Source organism: Maylandia zebra, linkage group LG23 (assembly GCF_041146795.1).
Source record: "Maylandia zebra isolate NMK-2024a linkage group LG23, Mzebra_GT3a, whole genome shotgun sequence".
NCBI classification, from domain to species: Eukaryota; Metazoa; Chordata; class Actinopteri; order Cichliformes; family Cichlidae; genus Maylandia; species Maylandia zebra.
Genome location: NC_135188.1, coordinates 41,848,044 through 41,867,879, shown reverse-complemented (window position 1 = coordinate 41,867,879; position 19,836 = coordinate 41,848,044). Strand labels below are relative to the sequence as shown.

The 19,836-nt window shown below is 45.6% G+C and overlaps 6 non-coding genes across 6 annotated transcripts; all 6 read left to right on the top strand.

The window, feature by feature from the left end:
* Positions 1–3,853: 3,853 nt before the first annotated feature.
* Positions 3,854–3,926, top strand: trnar-ccu (transfer RNA arginine (anticodon CCU)). The gene has a single exon. It is a non-coding gene; the product is annotated as a tRNA-Arg (tRNA).
* A 756-nt stretch (positions 3,927–4,682) lies between these two features.
* On the top strand, positions 4,683–4,755 carry trnar-ccu (transfer RNA arginine (anticodon CCU)). The gene has a single exon. It is a non-coding gene; the product is annotated as a tRNA-Arg (tRNA).
* A 3,950-nt stretch (positions 4,756–8,705) lies between these two features.
* trnar-ccu (transfer RNA arginine (anticodon CCU)) lies at positions 8,706–8,778 on the top strand. The gene has a single exon. It is a non-coding gene; the product is annotated as a tRNA-Arg (tRNA).
* Positions 8,779–9,526: 748 nt separating this feature from the next.
* Positions 9,527–9,599, top strand: trnar-ccu (transfer RNA arginine (anticodon CCU)). Its single transcript has one exon. It is a non-coding gene; the product is annotated as a tRNA-Arg (tRNA).
* Positions 9,600–15,203: 5,604 nt separating this feature from the next.
* trnar-ccu (transfer RNA arginine (anticodon CCU)) lies at positions 15,204–15,276 on the top strand. The gene has a single exon. It is a non-coding gene; the product is annotated as a tRNA-Arg (tRNA).
* A 748-nt stretch (positions 15,277–16,024) lies between these two features.
* Positions 16,025–16,097, top strand: trnar-ccu (transfer RNA arginine (anticodon CCU)). The gene has a single exon. It is a non-coding gene; the product is annotated as a tRNA-Arg (tRNA).
* Positions 16,098–19,836: the final 3,739 nt, after the last annotated feature.

The window sequence follows — 19,836 nt, the reverse complement described above, 5'->3', positions numbered from 1 at the left end:
AACCATGGCTCTCACTCGAACCCCGAAACAACCTCCAAAGAAAGGAAGTCAAGCACTCATCTTCCCCGGTGGCCTAATGGATAAGGCACTGGCCTCCTAAGCCAGGGATTGTGGGTTCGAGTTCCATCTGGGGTGCTGTCCAGCAGAGTGGCGCAGCGGAAGTGTGCTGGGCCCATAACCCAGAGGTCGATGGATCGAAACCATCCTCTGCTATGTGTTTTGGATGGCCCGATTCTCTGAACTGTGTCCAAAAACAGACGACACTCAGGTCCAGGGCCCTGTTTCAGGAAGCCGGTTTAGAAAACTCAGAGTGAAAAACGATACTCAGGGTTGAGTAACCCCGAACTGTCCAACTCGGAATATTCGGTTTCAGAAAGGCTGATAACAATTAGTTCAGTCAACGCGGAGTTGCTTTAACCCCAAGTGAAGGACGAGGATACATAAAGCCCTGATAAGCAGAGCACAGATTAAGCGAGTCACCATGGAGACGGAGGGAAAGAAGGCGCGGTCAATGTATTTCACAGCGCTTGAGGCCGAAATTCTGATGGCAGCATATGCCGATAACATGCAAATTCCGCGGAAAAAAGTAACACAGCCACAGCTGCAAAAGAAAGGGAGCATGCATGGCAAAACATAGCCGACAGAGTCAATGCGTGAGTGTTAATTTAAACATTGATCTAGGGATTTCCACCCATTTAACACGTTATTTTATTTGTTATTTTATACATTTTATTTTGTGATGTGATGTGAGCGCAGGTGCAACCCAACAGGCCCCAAACGTTCCTGGCAGCAAGTAAAAATGAAATATAAAAATATAGTCCAAACAGGTGAGGTGTAATTGTATTATGAGCCATAGTGCTTGGTCTGTTGTCCCATGTAAATCAATTGCAGTTAGAGGCTACATTAATTTTCTTTCTGTAAGCACTTATTGAAATTATCTGAGCACATTACAAGTACATATTTGCTTACTCTGTATGCTCAAATGTGACCCGTTATAGCCAACAGAAAAAAAGCGGAGGCCCGAAAAACAGGTGGGGGTCCTCCACCACTCACAGAGGCTGAGCAGTTGCCCTCAGCCAAAACAGTGGGCGCCCTGTGGCCGAAGGCATCTCTGCGGGGACATCCTCTGAGTCAATAACCCCGCAAGACACAAGTGCCCACATAAGAGGTAAATTCAAAATAATACATGATGTGCATACATCCTTTCTTCACAGTCACCTTTGCAGTGCTACTCATTCATTTGATAAACTCTTTACCATAATGGATTATTTTGTAGTGAAGTTATTTTCCTACTGATTTTGCCTTCCCTCAGTCTTGGTTGTCTTTGAGAGCATAATGACAATGAAGTGTAAGGTGATTGGTATGTTTGTTAATTGCCATTTGGTCCCTTGTAAGTTATAAGTGACCTGTATAAACCTCATATTCTATCAGTTGATGGTGGTGGTGTACTGCATCTGGTGCAGCCTCCTGTTGAGCCAGACCAACATGCAGTTGTCAGTAATACTCCACAGATTATATGAGTTTACAGTAGAACAGCAATGTTGTTTATTTCTTTACTACAGGAAAATAATGAAGAAACATTGACAGCTGTTACAGAGGAGGAAGCAACAGAGACACTTTATGAGGTTTACATCTTTTAATACTTTGTGTACAGGAAATACAGGCGACCAATAAAGCCAGTTGAACAAAAAATCTGTTTATTCTTCTTTCAACATGTTGAGGTGATGGGTCAAAAGAAATGATTGTGACATATGGTGTCTCTGACTGCGCTTCCATCTTCTATGTCCGTGGGAGGGTCAGGATGTTCATGGTTTGGATCACTGCTGATGTTTGGTTCAGAAGGACAGTGTTCTCCTCTAATTGTGGCAATGTTGTGAAGAATCACACATGCCACAATAATGTCACATGCCCTTTCTGGGGTGACTCTGAGTCTTTGCAGGCACTGGAACCGGGCCTTAAGCATTCCGATAGTCATTTCAATTCTGGCTCTTGTCCTGCAATTAGCCAGATTATATCGCTGCTGTGGGCCCGGTTCAGGGTCAGGGTAAGGGGTAAGCAAATAGGGTAAACATGGATACCCCCTATCACCAAGCAAGTAGCCAGTGAACTCTCCTAAGACAGAAGGATACACTTCAGTTCAAATGTCCCTGAAGCAATTGGTCTTTATATATTTTACAGTATTCTCAACTCACCATGTCCAAATTTTGTGCTCAGTGTACATTCACGGAATATTTGTGAGTCATGGACAGAGCCTGGCCACTTGGCTTCCACATTTGTGATAATGTTGGCAGCATCACATATGATCTTCACAGTGCAGAGAACACAAATTAGCATCCATTACTATAATGAAATAATTTGTTAGTTTGAAATGCTACAGGGAACTATGTACCTGTACATTGATGCTGTGGAAAGACTTCCTGTTCACATAGTCTCCTTCATTTACTGAAGGAGCAATGATTGGAATGTGAGTGCCATCTATACAGCCAATCACGCCTGGGAACCGTGAAAATAAATGTAAAATGTAAGTAGTAGTTCAAATATCACCACATCATAAATTAAGTTTTGGTCATCCTGATACCTGCAATTTTGTGGCATCCCTCTTTGAAAAATCTTGTGGGTCTATGACCGGGGAACACCACAAACGAGTACAGGAGACGTTTCAGTGCAACTGTAACATTCCTGACTGCCTGACAGACGGTAGCCTTGGAAACGTGCTCAGCGTCACCAATATTATACAGAAAGCTCCCGTTTGCAAAAAACCGAAGTGCAATACAAATAATATGTAATGAACTGAGATCATGTCCGCGATGTGTCACATGCGTAATATATGGCCTGAGGATGTTATTCAAATAACTTATAGATTGTGCTGAGAAACGGTAACGTTCGCACAGAAAATCATCAGGAAATGATAAAATGTCCAAACGCGCTCTGATCACTCCTCCCGGCGGAGAGCTCTGCGGAGAATTTGGGCTTCACAATCTACTGGCTCTTCAAGGAAGGGGCACGCCATGTCCGACACTTCCTACTGTCAGGTTTCCGACAAAGGGGCGGAGACAGTCAGGGTTAGTTGTAGTAAACCTGCTAGGGGGCAGGTTAGCTTCACGGAGTGTGTCGTCATAGTGACTCACTGAGGCTTCATCTGAACTCGCTTTGTGAAACCGAAAACCCAGAGTTTTCGTTAACTCAGGGTATACTTACTCAGTTTTTCCACTAAACCGGCTTCCTGAAACAGGGCCCTGTTCCCCAAAAATGCAGACAAATAACCCTGTAGTACAGGCACCGAGTGAGTCAGTCATGTACGATAACTACCCCCGATCACCAAAGGCCACTTCTTATGTCTACATAGAGCCTAGCACAGGGATTCCAAGTCCAGTCCTGGAGAGGCACTGTTCTTTTTTTCTTTAGCTTTTAGACGCATCCTTGTTCTGACACACCTGAATCAAATGAATGGCTTGTTGTCAGGCCTTTGCCAAACTTGATGCCATGCTGAAGAGCTAATTCAGGCATTTGATCCAGCTGTGTTTGAGCACGTCACACATGCTCCTGCTACTCTCCCTCTTTTAGTGGAACTAGATTCAGTGATTCAAATCGTTGGTACTCTCTGGTCTTCATGTGGTTTCACAAGTCTCAACAGACAACATAAACGCCCCCAAATAAAGTGGAGCAATAAGTACAGCGTGTTGGCTGGCCAGAGTTCTGGACACTGAGTTGCCCAGAGTGTAATTTATTTTCTCAGCGTTTCTCAAATGTTCTTAAATACAGCTTCATCTTTGAACTAAAAACCAGCTTGAAACCATGGCTCTCACTCGAACCCCGAAACAACCTCCAAAGAAAGGAAGTCAAGCACTCGTCTGCCCCGGTGTCCTAATGGATAAGGCACTGGCCTCCTAAGCCAGGGATTGTGGGTTCGAGTCCCATCTGGGGTGCTGTCCAGCAGAGTGGCGCAGCGGAAGCGTGCTGGGCCCATAACCCAGAGGTCGATGGATCGAAACCATCCTCTACTATGTGTTTTGGATGGCCCGATTCTCTGAACTGTGTCCAAAAACAGACGACAGTCAGGTCCTGTTCCCCCCAAAAATGCAGACAAGTAACCCTGTAGTACAGGCACCGAGTGAGTCAGTCATGTACGATAACTGCCCCCGATCACCAAAGGCCACTTCTTATGTCTACATAGAGCCTAGCACAGGGATTCCAAGTCCAGTCCTGGAGAGGCACTGTTCTTTTTTTCCTTTAGCTTTTAGACGCATCCTTGTTCTGACACACCTGAATCAAATGAATGGCTTGTTGTCAGGCCTTTGCCAAACTTGATGCCATGCTGAAGAGCTAATTCAGGCATTTGATCCAGCTGTGTTTGAGCACGTCACACATGCTCCTGCTACTCCCCCTCTTTTAGTGGAACTAGATTCAGTGATTCAAATTGTTGGTACTCTCTGGTCTTCATGTGGTTTCACAAGTCTCAACAGACAACATAAACGCCCCCAAATAAAGTGGAGCAATAAGCACAGCGTGTTGGCTGGCCAGAGTTCTGGACACTGAGTTGCCCAGAGTGTAATTTATTTTCTCAGCGTTTCTCAAATGTTCTTAAATACAGCTTCATCTTTGAACTAAAAACCAGCTTGAAACCATGGCTCTCACTCGAACCCCGAAACAACCTCCAAAGAAAGGAAGACAAGCACTCATCTGCCCCGGTGTCCTAATGGATAAGGCACTGGCCTCCTAAGCCAGGGATTGTGGGTTCAAGTCCCATCTGGGGTGCTGTCCAGCAGTGTGGCGCAGCGGAAGCGTGCTGGGCCCATAACCCAGAGGTCGATGGATCGAAACCATCCTCTGCTATGTGTTTTGGATGGCCCGATTCTCTGAACTGTGTCCAAAAACAGACAACACTCAGGTCCTGTTCCCCAAAAATGCAGACAAGTAACCCTGTAGTACAGGCACCGAATGAGTCAGTCATGTACCATAACTACCCCCGATCACCAAAGGCGACTCCTTATGTCTACATAGAGCCTAGCACAGGGACTCCAACTCCAGTCCTGGAGAACTACTTTTTTTCTTTAGCTTTTAGACGCATCCTTGTTCTGACACACAGAATCAGAAACTTTATTGTCATTGTCATGAGAACAACGAAATTAAGAATGGTCCCCGATCATTGCATCATCCCTAGCAATATCAAAATATAAATAAAACAATAAAATTCAATAAATAAAATAGATAGAATACTTAAAATACTAATAAGATATAACAGTAAAACATTCACATACATTCCCACACACATGCTTCAGACCGTGCATAGATTAATACAAGAGTGGCGTGATGGACATTTTTTTGTAGTATTCAGATGTGTTATTGCAGTTGGATAACAGCTGTGTTTGAGTCTATTAGTCCTTGCTCTGATTGCCCTGTACCGTCTGCCTGAGGGCAACAGTTCGAACAGGGAGTGGCCAGGATGTGAGGTGTCTTTTATGATGTTTTGGGCCTTTTTAAAACAGTGGGCGTTGTGTAGAACTTCCAGTGTGGGGAGAGGGCAGCCAGTGATCTTTTGGGCGGTGTTAATGATCCCTTGGAGTGCTTTCCTCTGAGCCCCTGTGCAGCTAGTGTACCAGATGCATATGCAGTAAGTTAGAACACTCTCAATGGTGGCTCTGTAGAAGGACACCAGCAGTCTCTGTGTGATGTTATTCCTCCTGAGAATTCTCAGGAAGTACAGTCTCTGTTGGGCCTTTTTCAGCAGCTCGGAGGTGTTCACACTCCAGGAAAGGTTCTCCTCTATATTGACTCCCAGAAAGCGGAAGCTTGCCACCCTTTCTACACAGTCCCCATTTATGAATAGTGGTTGGATCTCTGCCTTTTTCCTTCTGAAGTCTATTATGAGTTCTTTGGTTTTTGAAGTGTTGAGGAGGAGGTTATTGGCCTTACACCATGACGTCAGCTGCTCCACCTCGTCTCTGTACGTAGACTCGTCTCCCTTGGAAATGAGCCCCACCACTGTGGTGTCATCTGCAAATTTCACAAAGATGTTGCTGTGGTGGCGAGGAGTGCAGTCGTGTGTGTAGAGAGAGTAGAGCAGTGGACTGAGCACACAGCCCTGGGGTGAGCCAGTGCTGAGACTCAGGGCTGAGGATGTGTGATGGCCAACTCTGACTCTCTGTCTACGGCCCGAGAGGAAGCTATTGATCCACATGCAGGTGCTGTATGGAAGCCCCAGGTCTTGTAGCTTGGCCACCACTTTGTGTGGAAGGATGGTGTTAAAAGCTGAGCAGTAATCCACGAAGAGCATCCGCACATAGCTACCATGCTCTTCCAGGTGAGTTAATGCAGCATGGAGTGCTGTGGCTACAGCGTCTTCCGTGGATCGGTTTGCTCTGTAGGCAAACTGGTGTGGATCCAGGCTGCGGGGCAGGGCTGCTGTGATGTGTCTGCGGACCAGCTTCTCAAAGCATTTCATTACCACTGGGGTGAGTGCCACCGGTCTGTAGTCATTCAGGCCGGTGATGTGGGGCTTCTTAGGCAAGGGGACTATGGTGGAGGACTTCAGGCAGAGTGGGACAGTCGCCTGTGCGAGAGATTTGTTGAAAATCCTGGTGAAGATCCCAGCCAGCTGTCCTGCACAATCCCTCAATATTCGACCTGGCACACCATCAGGACCCGCCGCCTTCCTCGGGTTAACAGCCTGCAGCATGCGCCTCACCTCGTGCTCTTCCAGGGTGAGGGTGGTGCTGCTATGGGTGGCGTGTTGCTGCTGTGGCTCCAATACCTCCGGTACCCTGGTCTCAAAGCGGGCAAAGAAGATATTCAGCTCCTCTGCCAGCTCCAGGTCACCGTCCGCAGCTCTGAGATTGATCTTATAGTTGGTTAGGTGCTGGATGCCTTGCCACACCTGCCGGCTGGTATTACTCTTCAAATGGTCCTCGATCCTCCTCCTATAGTCCCCCTTTGCCTCTCTGATGCCTCTCTTCAGGTTGGATCGGGCTGTGGTGTAGTAATCCCTGTTGCCAGACCTGAACGCAATGTTCCTCTCCTTCAGCAGCTGCCTGACCTCCCGGGTCATCCAGGGCTTTTGGTTGGGATAAGCCCGGATCCGTTTGACTGCTGTAACAGTGTCTATGCAGTGTTTTATATAGCAGAGGACACCGTCTGTGAACATTTCCAAGTCCTGATGTTCAAAGATATCCCAGTTAGTCCTGTCAAAACAGTCCTGCAGCTGCTGAGAGGCACCCTCTGGCCATATGGTAATATTCTTTGTGATGGTAAGAGCAGTTTTCTTGAGGGGGGCATATGCAGGGATTAGAAACAGTGACAAGTGGTCAGACTGACCCAGATGTGGCAAAGGTCTGGCCCTGTAGCCCATTTTGATGTTGGAATAAACTTTGTCCAGAATCTTGTCACCCCTAGTGGCACACTTGACGTGCTGGTGGAATTTGGGGATTGCTCTTTTTAAGTCTGCGTGATTGAAGTCCCCTGCTACGATATGTACAGCGTCAGGGTAAGTGCTCTGTTTATTATTGATGTTTGTATGCAGGAGTGCGATCGCAGAGTTAGCATTAGCATCTGGTGGTATGTAAACAGCTGTTATTATGACAACGGTGAACTCCCTAGGTAGGTAGATGGGCCTGCATTTAACAGTCAGATATTCAATGTCCGGTGAACAGTGACGGTCTATTATCACTGTGTTGGTACACCAGCTGTTGTTCACATACATACAGAGCCCCCCTCCTTTGCGCTTACCGGTGTCCACTGTTCGGTCATGTCGCTGTGTGGTATAGCCTGCTAGCTCAATAGCAGAGTCTGGAATGGATTGATGTAGCCAGGATTCAGTGATAAGAAGGATGCATGAGTCTTTGATGAAGTTATTCGCTGCTATTTGCAATCTCAATTCGTCCAACTTGTTCGCGAGGGATCTGGCATTTGTGATGAATAGGCTGGGGAGCGGTGGTTTTAGTGGCTGCCTCCGTAGCCTGGCTAGCGCGCCGGCCCTGCAGCCTCGCCGTCTCCTTCTCTCTCGACGCCGCCTGCGCCTCCACCCCGAAGGGATAACAATCCATGGGGAGCCCGGACTCCTCGCTATTTCCACCGGTATCTTGTGTAAGCGGACAAATTTGCTAGTCACGCTCTCACGGTAGCTTACTCCAATCTTGAGGAGATCATGTCGGCTATAGATGTTATTCGCTTGGCTGGTAGAACACAAAAACAAACATAAGGCGTACAAAATTATCCAAACATAGCATCGATCGGTAGAACACTGAGCTGCTGCAACTACGTGCGCCGCCATCTTGAAAGCCTGTTAACCACCTGAATCAAATGAATGGCTTGTTGTCAGGCCTTTGCCAAACTTGATGCCATGCTGAAGAGCTAATTCAGGCATTTGATCCAGCTGTGTTTGAGCACGTCACACATGCTCCTGCTACTCCCCCTCTTTTAGTGGAACTAGATTCAGTGATTCAAATCGTTGGTACTCTCTGGTCTTCATGTGGTTTCACAAGTCTCAACAGACAACATAAACGCCCCCAAATAAAGTGGAGCAATAAGTACAGCGTGTTGGCTGGCCATAGTTCTGGACACTGAGTTGCCCAGAGTGTAATTTATTTTCTCAGCGTTTCTCAAATGTTCTTAAATACAGCTTCATCTTTGAACTAAAAACCAGCTTGAAACCATGGCTCTCACTCGAACCCCGAAACAACCTCCAAAGAAAGGAAGTTAAGGAATCATCTGCCCCGGTGGCCTAATGGATAAGGCACTGGCCTCCTAAGCCAGGGATTGTGGGTTCGAGTCCCATCTGGGGTGCTGTCCAGCAGAGTGGCGCAGCGGAAGCGTGCTGGGCCCATAACCCAGAGGTCGATGGATTGAAACCATTCTCTGCTATGTGTTTTGGATGGCCCGATTCTCTGAACTGTGTCCAAAAACAGACGACACTCAGGTCCTGTTCCCCAAAAATGCAGACAAGTAACCCTGTAGTACAGGCACCGAGTGAGTCAGTCATGTACCATAACTGCCCCCGATCACCAAAGGCGACTCCTTATGTGTACATAGAGCCTAGCACAGGGACTCCAACTCCAGTCCTGGAGAACTACTTTTTTTCTTTAGCTTTTAGACGCATCCTTGTTCTGACACACCTGAATCAAATGAATGGCTTGTTGTCAGGCCTTTGTCAAACTTGATGCCATGCTGAAGAGCTAATTCAGGCATTTGATCCAGCTGTGTTTGAGCACGTCACACATGCTCCTGCTACTCCCCCTCTTTTAGTGGAACTAGATTCAGTGATTCAAATCGTTGGTATTCTCTGGTCTTCATGTGTTTTCACAAGTCTCAACAGACAACATAAACGTCCCCAAATAAAGTGGAGCAATAAGTACAGCGTGTTGGCTGGCCAGAGTTCTGGACACTGAGTTGCCCAGAGTGTAATTTATTTTCTCAGCGTTTCTCAAATGTTCTTAAATACAGCTTCATCTTTGAACTAAAAACCAGCTTGAAACCATGGCTCTCACTCAAACCCCGAAACAACCTCCAAAGAAAGGAAGTCAAGCACTCATCTGCCCCGGTGTCCTAATGGATAAGGCACTGGCCTCCTAAGCCAGGGATTGTGGGTTCGAGTCCCATCTGGGGTGCTGTCCAGCAGTGTGGCGCAGCGGAAGCGTGCTGGGCCCATAACCCAGAGGTCGATGGATCGAAACCATCCTCTGCTATGTGTTTTGGATGGCCCGATTCTCTGAACTGTGTCCAAAAACAGACAACACTCAGGTCCTGTTCCCCAAAAATGCAGACAAGTAACCCTGTAGTACAGGCACCGAATGAGTCAGTCATGTACCATAACTGCCCCCGATCACCAAAGGCGACTCCTTATGTGTACATAGAGCCTAGCACAGGGACTCCAACTCCAGTCCTGGAGAACTACTTTTTTTCTTTAGCTTTTAGACGCATCCTTGTTCTGACACACCTGAATCAAATGAATGGCTTGTTGTCAGGCCTTTGTCAAACTTGATGCCATGCTGAAGAGCTAATTCAAGCATTTGATCCAGCTGTGTTTGAGCACGTCACACATGCTCCTGCTACTCCCCCTCTTTTAGTGGAACTAGATTCAGTGATTCAAATCGTTGGTACTCTCTGGTCTTCATGTGGTTTCACAAGTCTCAACAGACAACATAAACGTCCCCAAATAAAGTGGAGCAATAAGCACAGCGTGTTGGCTGGCCAGCGTTCTGGACACTGAGCTGCCCAGAGTGTAATTTATTTTCTCAGCGTTTCTCAAATGTTCTTAAATACAGCTTCATCTTTGAACTAAAAACCAGCTTGAAACCATGGCTCTCACTCGAACCCCGAAACAACCTCCAAAGAAAGGAAGTTAAGGAATCATCTTCCCCGGTGTCCTAATGGATAAGGCACTGGCCTCCTAAGCCAGGGATTGTGGGTTCGAGTCCCATCTGGGGTGCTGTCCAGCAGAGTGGCGCAGCGGAAGCGTGCTGGGCCCATAACCCAGAGGTCGATGGATCGAAACCATCCTCTGCTATGTGTTTTGGATGGCCCGATTCTCTGAACTGTGTCCAAAAACAGACGACAGTCAGGTCCTGTTCCCCCCAAAAATGCAGACAAGTAACCCTGTAGTACAGGCACCGAGTGAGTCAGTCATGTACGATAACTACCCCCGATCACCAAAGGCCACTTCTTATGTCTACATAGAGCCTAGCACAGGGATTCCAAGTCCAGTCCTGGAGAGGCACTGTTCTTTTTTTCTTTAGCTTTTAGACGCATCCTTGTTCTGACACACCTGAATCAAATGAATGGCTTGTTGTCAGGCCTTTGCCAAACTTGATGCCATGCTGAAGAGCTAATTCAGGCATTTGATCCAGCTGTGTTTGAGCACGTCACACATGCTCCTGCTACTCCCCCTCTTTTAGTGGAACTAGATTCAGTGATTCAAATCGTTGGTACTCTCTGGTCTTCATGTGGTTTCACAAGTCTCAACAGACAACATAAACGTCCCCAAATAAAGTGGAGCAATAAGTACAGCGTGTTGGCTGGCCATAGTTCTGGACACTGAGTTGCCCAGAGTGTAATTTATTTTCTCAGCGTTTCTCAAATGTTCTTAAATACAGCTTCATCTTTGAACTAAAAACCAGCTTGAAACCATGGCTCTCACTCGAACCCCGAAACAACCTCCAAAGAAAGGAAGTCAAGCACTCATCTGCCCCGGTGTCCTAATGGATAAGGCACTGGCCTCCTAAGCCAGGGATTGTGGGTTCGAGTCCTATCTGGGGTGCTGTCCAGCATTGTGGCGCAGCGGAAGCGTGCTGGGCCCATAACCCAGAGGTCGATGGATCGAAACCATCCTCTGCTATGTGTTTTGGATGGCCCGATTCTCTGAACTGTGTCCAAAAACAGACAACACTCAGGTCCTGTTCCCCAAAAATGCAGACAAGTAACCCTGTAGTACAGGCACCGAATGAGTCAGTCATGTACCATAACTACCCCCGATCCCAAAGGCGACTCCTTATGTGTACATAGAGCCTAGCACGGGGACTCCAACTCCAGTCCTGGAGAACTACTTTTTTTCTTTAGCTTTTAGACGCATCCTTGTTCTGACACACAGAATCAGAATCAGAAACTTTATTGTCATTGTCATGAGAACAACGAAATTAAGAATGGTCCCCGATCATTGCATCATCCCTAGCAATATCAAAATATAAATAAAACAATAAAATTCAATAAATAAAATAGATAGAATACTTAAAATACTAATAAGATATAACAGTAAAACATTCACATACATTCCCACACACATGCTTCAGACCGTGCATAGATTAATACAAGAGTGGCGTGATGGACATTTTTTTGTAGTATTCAGATGTGTTATTGCAGTTGGATAACAGCTGTGTTTGAGTCTATTAGTCCTTGCTCTGATTGCCCTGTACCGTCTGCCTGAGGGCAACAGTTCGAACAGGGAGTGGCCAGGATGTGAGGTGTCTTTTATGATGTTTTGGGCCTTTTTAAAACAGTGGGCGTTGTGTAGAACTTCCAGTGTGGGGAGAGGGCAGCCAGTGATCTTTTGGGCGGTGTTAATGATCCCTTGGAGTGCTTTCCTCTGAGCCCCTGTGCAGCTAGTGTACCAGATGCATATGCAGTAAGTTAGAACACTCTCAATGGTGGCTCTGTAGAAGGACACCAGCAGTCTCTGTGTGATGTTATTCCTCCTGAGAATTCTCAGGAAGTACAGTCTCTGTTGGGCCTTTTTCAGCAGCTCGGAGGTGTTCACACTCCAGGAAAGGTTCTCCTCTATATTGACTCCCAGAAAGCGGAAGCTTGCCACCCTTTCTACACAGTCCCCATTTATGAATAGTGGTTGGATCTCTGCCTTTTTCCTTCTGAAGTCTATTATGAGTTCTTTGGTTTTTGAAGTGTTGAGGAGGAGGTTATTGGCCTTACACCATGACGTCAGCTGCTCCACCTCGTCTCTGTACGTAGACTCGTCTCCCTTGGAAATGAGCCCCACCACTGTGGTGTCATCTGCAAATTTCACAAAGATGTTGCTGTGGTGGCGAGGAGTGCAGTCGTGTGTGTAGAGAGAGTAGAGCAGTGGACTGAGCACACAGCCCTGGGGTGAGCCAGTGCTGAGACTCAGGGCTGAGGATGTGTGATGGCCAACTCTGACTCTCTGTCTACGGCCCGAGAGGAAGCTATTGATCCACATGCAGGTGCTGTATGGAAGCCCCAGGTCTTGTAGCTTGGCCACCACTTTGTGTGGAAGGATGGTGTTAAAAGCTGAGCAGTAATCCACGAAGAGCATCCGCACATAGCTACCATGCTCTTCCAGGTGAGTTAATGCAGCATGGAGTGCTGTGGCTACAGCGTCTTCCGTGGATCGGTTTGCTCTGTAGGCAAACTGGTGTGGATCCAGGCTGCGGGGCAGGGCTGCTGTGATGTGTCTGCGGACCAGCTTCTCAAAGCATTTCATTACCACTGGGGTGAGTGCCACCGGTCTGTAGTCATTCAGGCCGGTGATGTGGGGCTTCTTAGGCAAGGGGACTATGGTGGAGGACTTCAGGCAGAGTGGGACAGTCGCCTGTGCGAGGGATTTGTTGAAAATCCTGGTGAAGATCCCAGCCAGCTGTCCTGCACAATCCCTCAATATTCGACCTGGCACACCATCAGGACCCGCCGCCTTCCTCGGGTTAACAGCCTGCAGCATGCGCCTCACCTCGTGCTCTTCCAGGGTGAGGGTGGTGCTGCTATGGGTGGCGTGTTGCTGCTGTGGCTCCAATACCTCCGGTACCCTGGTCTCAAAGCGGGCAAAGAAGATATTCAGCTCCTCTGCCAGCTCCAGGTCACCGTCCGCAGCTCCGAGATTGATCTTATAGTTGGTTAGGTGCTGGATGCCTTGCCACACCTGCCGGCTGGTATTACTCTTCAAATGGTCCTCGATCCTCCTCCTATAGTCCCCCTTTGCCTCTCTGATGCCTCTCTTCAGGTTGGATCGGGCTGTGGTGTAGTAATCCCTGTTGCCAGACCTGAACGCAATGTTCCTCTCCTTCAGCAGCTGCCTGACCTCCCGGGTCATCCAGGGCTTTTGGTTGGGATAAGCCCGGATCCGTTTGACTGCTGTAACAGTGTCTATGCAGTGTTTTATATAGCAGAGGACACCGTCTGTGAACATTTCCAAGTCCTGATGTTCAAAGATATCCCAGTTAGTCCTGTCAAAACAGTCCTGCAGCTGCTGAGAGGCACCCTCTGGCCATATGGTAATATTCTTTGTGATGGTAAGAGCAGTTTTCTTGAGGGGGGCATATGCAGGGATTAGAAACAGTGACAAGTGGTCAGACTGACCCAGATGTGGCAAAGGTCTGGCCCTGTAGCCCATTTTGATGTTGGAATAAACTTTGTCCAGAATCTTGTCACCCCTAGTGGCACACTTGACGTGCTGGTGGAATTTGGGGATTGCTCTTTTTAAGTCTGCGTGATTGAAGTCCCCTGCTACGATATGTACAGCGTCAGGGTAAGTGCTCTGTTTATTATTGATGTTTGTATGCAGGAGTGCGATCGCAGAGTTAGCATTAGCATCTGGTGGTATGTAAACAGCTGTTATTATGACAACGGAGAACTCCCTAGGTAGGTAGATGGGCCTGCATTTAACAGTCAGATATTCAATGTCCGGTGAACAGTGACGGTCTATTATCACTGTGTTGGTACACCAGCTGTTGTTCACATACATACAGAGCCCCCCTCCTTTGCGCTTACCGGAGTCCACTGTTCGGTCATGTCGCTGTGTGGTATAGCCTGCTAGCTCAATAGCAGAGTCTGGAATGGATTGATGTAGCCAGGATTCAGTGATAAGAAGGATGCATGAGTCTTTGATGAAGTTATTTGCTGCTATTTGCAATCTCAATTCGTCCAACTTGTTCGCGAGGGATCTGGCATTTGTGATGAATAGGCTGGGGAGCGGTGGTTTGAGTGGCTGCCTCCGTAGCCTGGCTAGCGCGCCGGCCCTGCAGCCTCGCCGTCTCCTTCTCTCTCGACGCCGCCTGCGCCTCCACCCCGAAGGGATAACAATCCATGGGGAGCCCGGACTCCTCGCTATTTCCACCGGTATCTTGTGTAAGCGGACAAATTTGCTAGTCACGCTCTCGCGGTAGCTTACTCCAATCTTGAGGAGATCATGTCGGCTATAGATGTTATTCGCTTGGCTGGTAGAACACAAAAACAAACATAAGGCGTACAAAATTATCCAAACATAGCATCGATCGGTAGAACACTGAGCTGCTGCAACTACGTGCGCCGCCATCTTGAAAGCCTGTTAACCACCTGAATCAAATGAATGGCTTGTTGTCAGGCCTTTGCCAAACTTGATGCCATGCTGAAGAGCTAATTCAGGCATTTGATCCAGCTGTGTTTGAGCACGTCACACATGCTCCTGCTACTCCCCCTCTTTTAGTGGAACTAGATTCAGTGATTCAAATCGTTGGTACTCTCTGGTCTTCATGTGGTTTCACAAGTCTCAACAGACAACATAAACGCCCCCAAATAAAGTGGAGCAATAAGTACAGCGTGTTGGCTGGCCAGAGTTCTGGACACTGAGTTGCCCAGAGTGTAATTTATTTTCTCAGCGTTTCTCAAATGTTCTTAAATACAGCTTCATCTTTGAACTAAAAACCAGCTTGAAACCATGGCTCTCACTCGAACCCCGAAACAACCTCCAAAGAAAGGAAGTCAAGCGCTCATCTGCCCCGGTGTCCTAATGGATAAGGCACTGGCCTCCTAAGCCAGGGATTGTGGGTTCGAGTCCCATCTGGGGTGCTGTCCAGCAGAGTGGCGCAGCGGAAGCGTGCTGGGCCCATAACCCAGAGGTCGATGGATCGAAACCATCCTCTGCTATGTGTTTTGGATGGCCCGATTCTCTGAACTGTGTCCAAAAACAGACGACACTCAGGTCCTGTTCCCCAAAAATGCAGACAAGTAACCCTGTAGTACAGGCACCGAGTGAGTCAGTCATGTACCATAACTGCCCCCGATCACCAAAGGCAACTCCTTATGTGTACATAGAGCCTAGCACAGGGACTCCAACTCCAGTCCTGGAGAACTACTTTTTTTCTTTAGCTTTTAGACGCATCCTTGTTCTGACACACCTGAATCAAATGAATGGCTTGTTGTCAGGCCTTTGTCAAACTTGATGCCATGCTGAAGAGCTAATTCAGGCATTTGATCCAGCTGTGTTTGAGCACGTCACACATGCTCCTGCTACTCCCCCTCTTTTAGTGGAACTAGATTCAGTGATTCAAATCGTTGGTACTCTCTGGTCTTCATGTGTTTTCACAAGTCTCAACAGACAACATAAACGCCCCCAAATAAAGTGGAGCAATAAGCACAGCGTGTTGGCTGGCCAGAGTTCTGGACACTGAGTTGCCCAGAGTGTAATTTATTTTCTCAGCGTTTCTCAAATGTTCTTAAATACAGCTTCATCTTTGAACTAAAAACCAGCTTGAAACCATGGCTCTCACTCGAACCCCGAAACAACCTCCAAAGAAAGGAAGTCAAGCACTCATCTGCCCCGGTGGCCTAATGGATAAGGCACTGGCCTCCTAAGCCAGGGATTGTGGGTTCGAGTCCCATCTGGAGTGCTGTCCAGCAGAGTGGCGCAGCGGAAGCGTGCTGGGCCCATAACCCAGAGGTCAATGGATCGAAACCATCCTCTGCTATGTGTTTTGGATGGCCCGATTCTCTGAACTGTGTCCAAAAACAGACGACAGTCAGGTCCTGTTCCCCCCAAAAATGCAGACAAGTAACCCTGTAGTACAGGCACCGAGTGAGTCAGTCATGTACGATAACTGCCCCCGATCACCAAAGGCCACTTCTTATGTGTACATAGAGCCTAGCACAGGGACTCCAACTCCAGTCCTGGAGAACTACTTTTTTTCTTTAGCTTTTAGATGCATCCTTGTTCTGACACACCTGAATCAAATGAATGGCTTGTTGTCAGGCCTTTGCCAAACTTGATGCCATGCTGAAGAGCTAATTCAAGCATTTGATCCAGCTGTGTTTGAGCACGTCACACATTCTTCTGCTACTCCCCCTCTTTTAGTGGAACTAAAAGTAATTAAAAGAACAGAACTGTAGATAAATAAACATACCTTTATCCTGTCAGCTAGATACTTGTCATGCTTAATGGCAACAATGTTGCGTTTTTCATTTCTCAAATGGTAATGGTGTTATATGTTTGATGGACATGAGCTTTATGAATTTCAAACTAAAGTATTAATTAAATTACTAAAAAAAATAAATAAAAAAGAAACCAATGCTCCTCTTGCATTCTTGTTAATAACTGCAATATATTAATCACTTTCTACTAAACTGGCCCTTTTGATTACTGCACTAACAAACATTTCCAGTCCCCGTACCTTAATACTAAACCTAAAACCAATCAATGACATGAGCCTGATGTTAACAGGTAGATTACCTCAGTTGATGGATCTGATTGGTGCAACATCTACCGAGTCAATAGTGCCTGTTAAAAAAAAAACCCAAAAAAAATGTCTGGTATAAGACCATGACACCTGAAAGAACATATTTACATAACATGCAGTTACGGCGTGACGCAGGTGCTCATGATGCAGGTAGGCAGCAGATTGTGCATTTTGGAATGTTAGTTTATTTAAGCTTATTCACTTAAATAAGGGTAAAATGCTTGCCTTTTTCCAAAGGGTAGAATCACCTATTTATTTATTTTTGATTAAAGATTTTTTTAAAATTGTCATTTGACAAATAACACAGTTTAACAGGTACTTGGAGGTTCTTATTTCTGCTTGAATGTACTTACATCTGATTATTGTTTATTAACTTCTCATTTAAATATCACAGAATCAAGGTTAACATGGGAATAACATTTTCCAATCCTCAGTGTCAACGTTCAAATAGTCTTCCGTATGATGCAGTTAGTATGTAGGCCTATTTACAAAGAGTAGTTATGTAGCATGTGAAAAGGATGACAACATGTCAGTTTAGTCAGTTAAATTCTCTATATTTACCAGGCAGTGAGCTTTGCATTGAGCTTAAGTAGACTGTGATACAAATGCACTTGTATATTTTTTGCAGCATGTATACAGTAATGGACTGGTATGAGAACACTGGAAATGTAAAAGATGGTGTGAAATTTGTAAAATTTCTCCTGTGTGATTTATTTCAGTGCTGCTGCACTTTGATCATGAGTCAACATTGCAGTGTTTGCTTTTGCTTTAACACAAAATAGAAGTTGAACTCAATGCACAGATTCCCACTGATTATTCTCTAAATCAGAGACATCTGTTGTGTTGTAATAGAAATTGTTGTGCATTGTGTTTGTGATGAAATGGATAAAATGATGTTAATGCAAGTGCAACTCTGCTTAATTTTCTTTTTTATAAGGGTTGGCTTTTCCCCTCAGTTCAATGAGATGTCTTTAAGCAGAGTCATGCTGGGAGGCTTAGGTGAAGGGCCAATCATGTGGTCTCCTGACATGACAGCCTTATAGTGGATTTAAAGTGTCCAGTAGTGTCTGAGCCATCTATCTAGCATCTCATTTTTCAATCCATAAATGTCTTAGATTGCACTTGAGAGGTACCAAAAACTTATATATATATATATATATATATATATATATATATATATATATATATATATATATATATATATATATATAAAAAACTGATATGTGCAAAGCACTTTTTAGGGGCTTTTAAATGTGTGGTGACGCTTATATGTAGAGCTTTGTGTCATCTGAATAATTTAGGTCAGAGTTGCTGTGATGTTCCAGTTCTGATGCTCACAGACGTCAAATAGCAGAAGCCTGATAGAATTACCTTACACTACGGTTTCTGGATCTTATCCTTCTGTCTTACTACATATCTTAATAATAGCATTCTGTAAAGACGGCCTTTATTCTTAAAATATGACCTAAGATATTGTAATTTTAAGATAAATTGTAATAATTATTTTCCCTACATTTCCAAAAAAAAATAAAATGCTGAATTGATATGCTCTTCTGTTGTCCTTCCAGGAGAATGACCATGACATTGAGAAACAAGGCTTTGAAAACCTGGCCTACGAGTATGGGAGCCAAACTGAGCTCTGCCCTCCACCTAAAGCTGCCTCAAGAGCATCTTTTAAACTTCAGCGGATCACCTCTGAGCATGAGGTCCACATCATCCAAACCAGAATCTGCAGCCTGAATGGAATAATTGCTGTCACATAGAGCTGGGCGATATGAAATTTTTTCATATCACGATATGTTTTTTTCATTTCAGGCGATAACGATATCTATCACGATATAAGCCAAATAACTATATTTGTAAGATTTAAATGTGCCGTTGCTCACAAGTAAAATGTGAAATAATCAGCAGCTCGTTTTTAAATATTTATTTCCCATAATAAGTTCAACAGGGTAGATGTACTTAAGGAACATGAGACTTTTTCAGATAAATAAAGGCAAATATTGCAAACTACACAAAAGGCAGCCGCTAAAGCGTTTAAGTTTCAAAATAGAACAAACGAAACAGACTAAATTGTCAATTCCACTTAGAAACAAAATATAAATTCTAAAAATAAATCTTAGTTTGTTTTACAGAAGAACAGACAAAACTGACTAACTTTTGTCAATATCAAATAAACTGAGAACTAAAAGGAAATTCTCAATCTCTCCTTGTTGTATAGCTTAGCTTTTCAAACAGTTTTAACAGTTACTTTAGTCTGACAAAAGCCGAATGACGAATTAGCGCTTCCAGTCAGAGACTGAGGCTACGTCCACACGTACACGGGTATTTTTGAAAACGGAGATTTTCCGTTTTCGTTTTAAAAAATAATCCCGTCCACACATAAAGGCAGAAATGAAGGAAAACGCTGCTATGAACATGCCAAAGCAGCAGGTGGCGCTAGATTCCTAACCGTGCAGAAATGTTGGCCAATCAGAAGTCTAGAAGCCTCGGTGGGAAAAAGTAAACAAAGCTGCGGCATAGAAGCAGAACCGAGTCGTATGTGTGGAGGGACAGTAACTGTGTGTATATGTAAGCATTTAAACACTGCAGAGAGTAGAATTAACAGTAACAGTATTGTAGAAATAACGTGGCGCACAGTGTGACGCATGCACCAGTTTATTGTATTTCCAGACTTGCTTTCAGCACAATTTACAGTGCACGCTACTCTGTTTTTTGTCAGACTTGAAATAGCCGAAATACCTTCACACTACGGAACTTCTTTGGCTCTTCCGTTCGACAATCTCTCCGGCATTGGAACCATCATCTGTTTTCTCTTCGGTCACGCTCGGTTGATTTTTCTAGTCGGCACACTCATTTCCTCCATTATGCGCTGGCTCCATTACCCGCTGGCTGC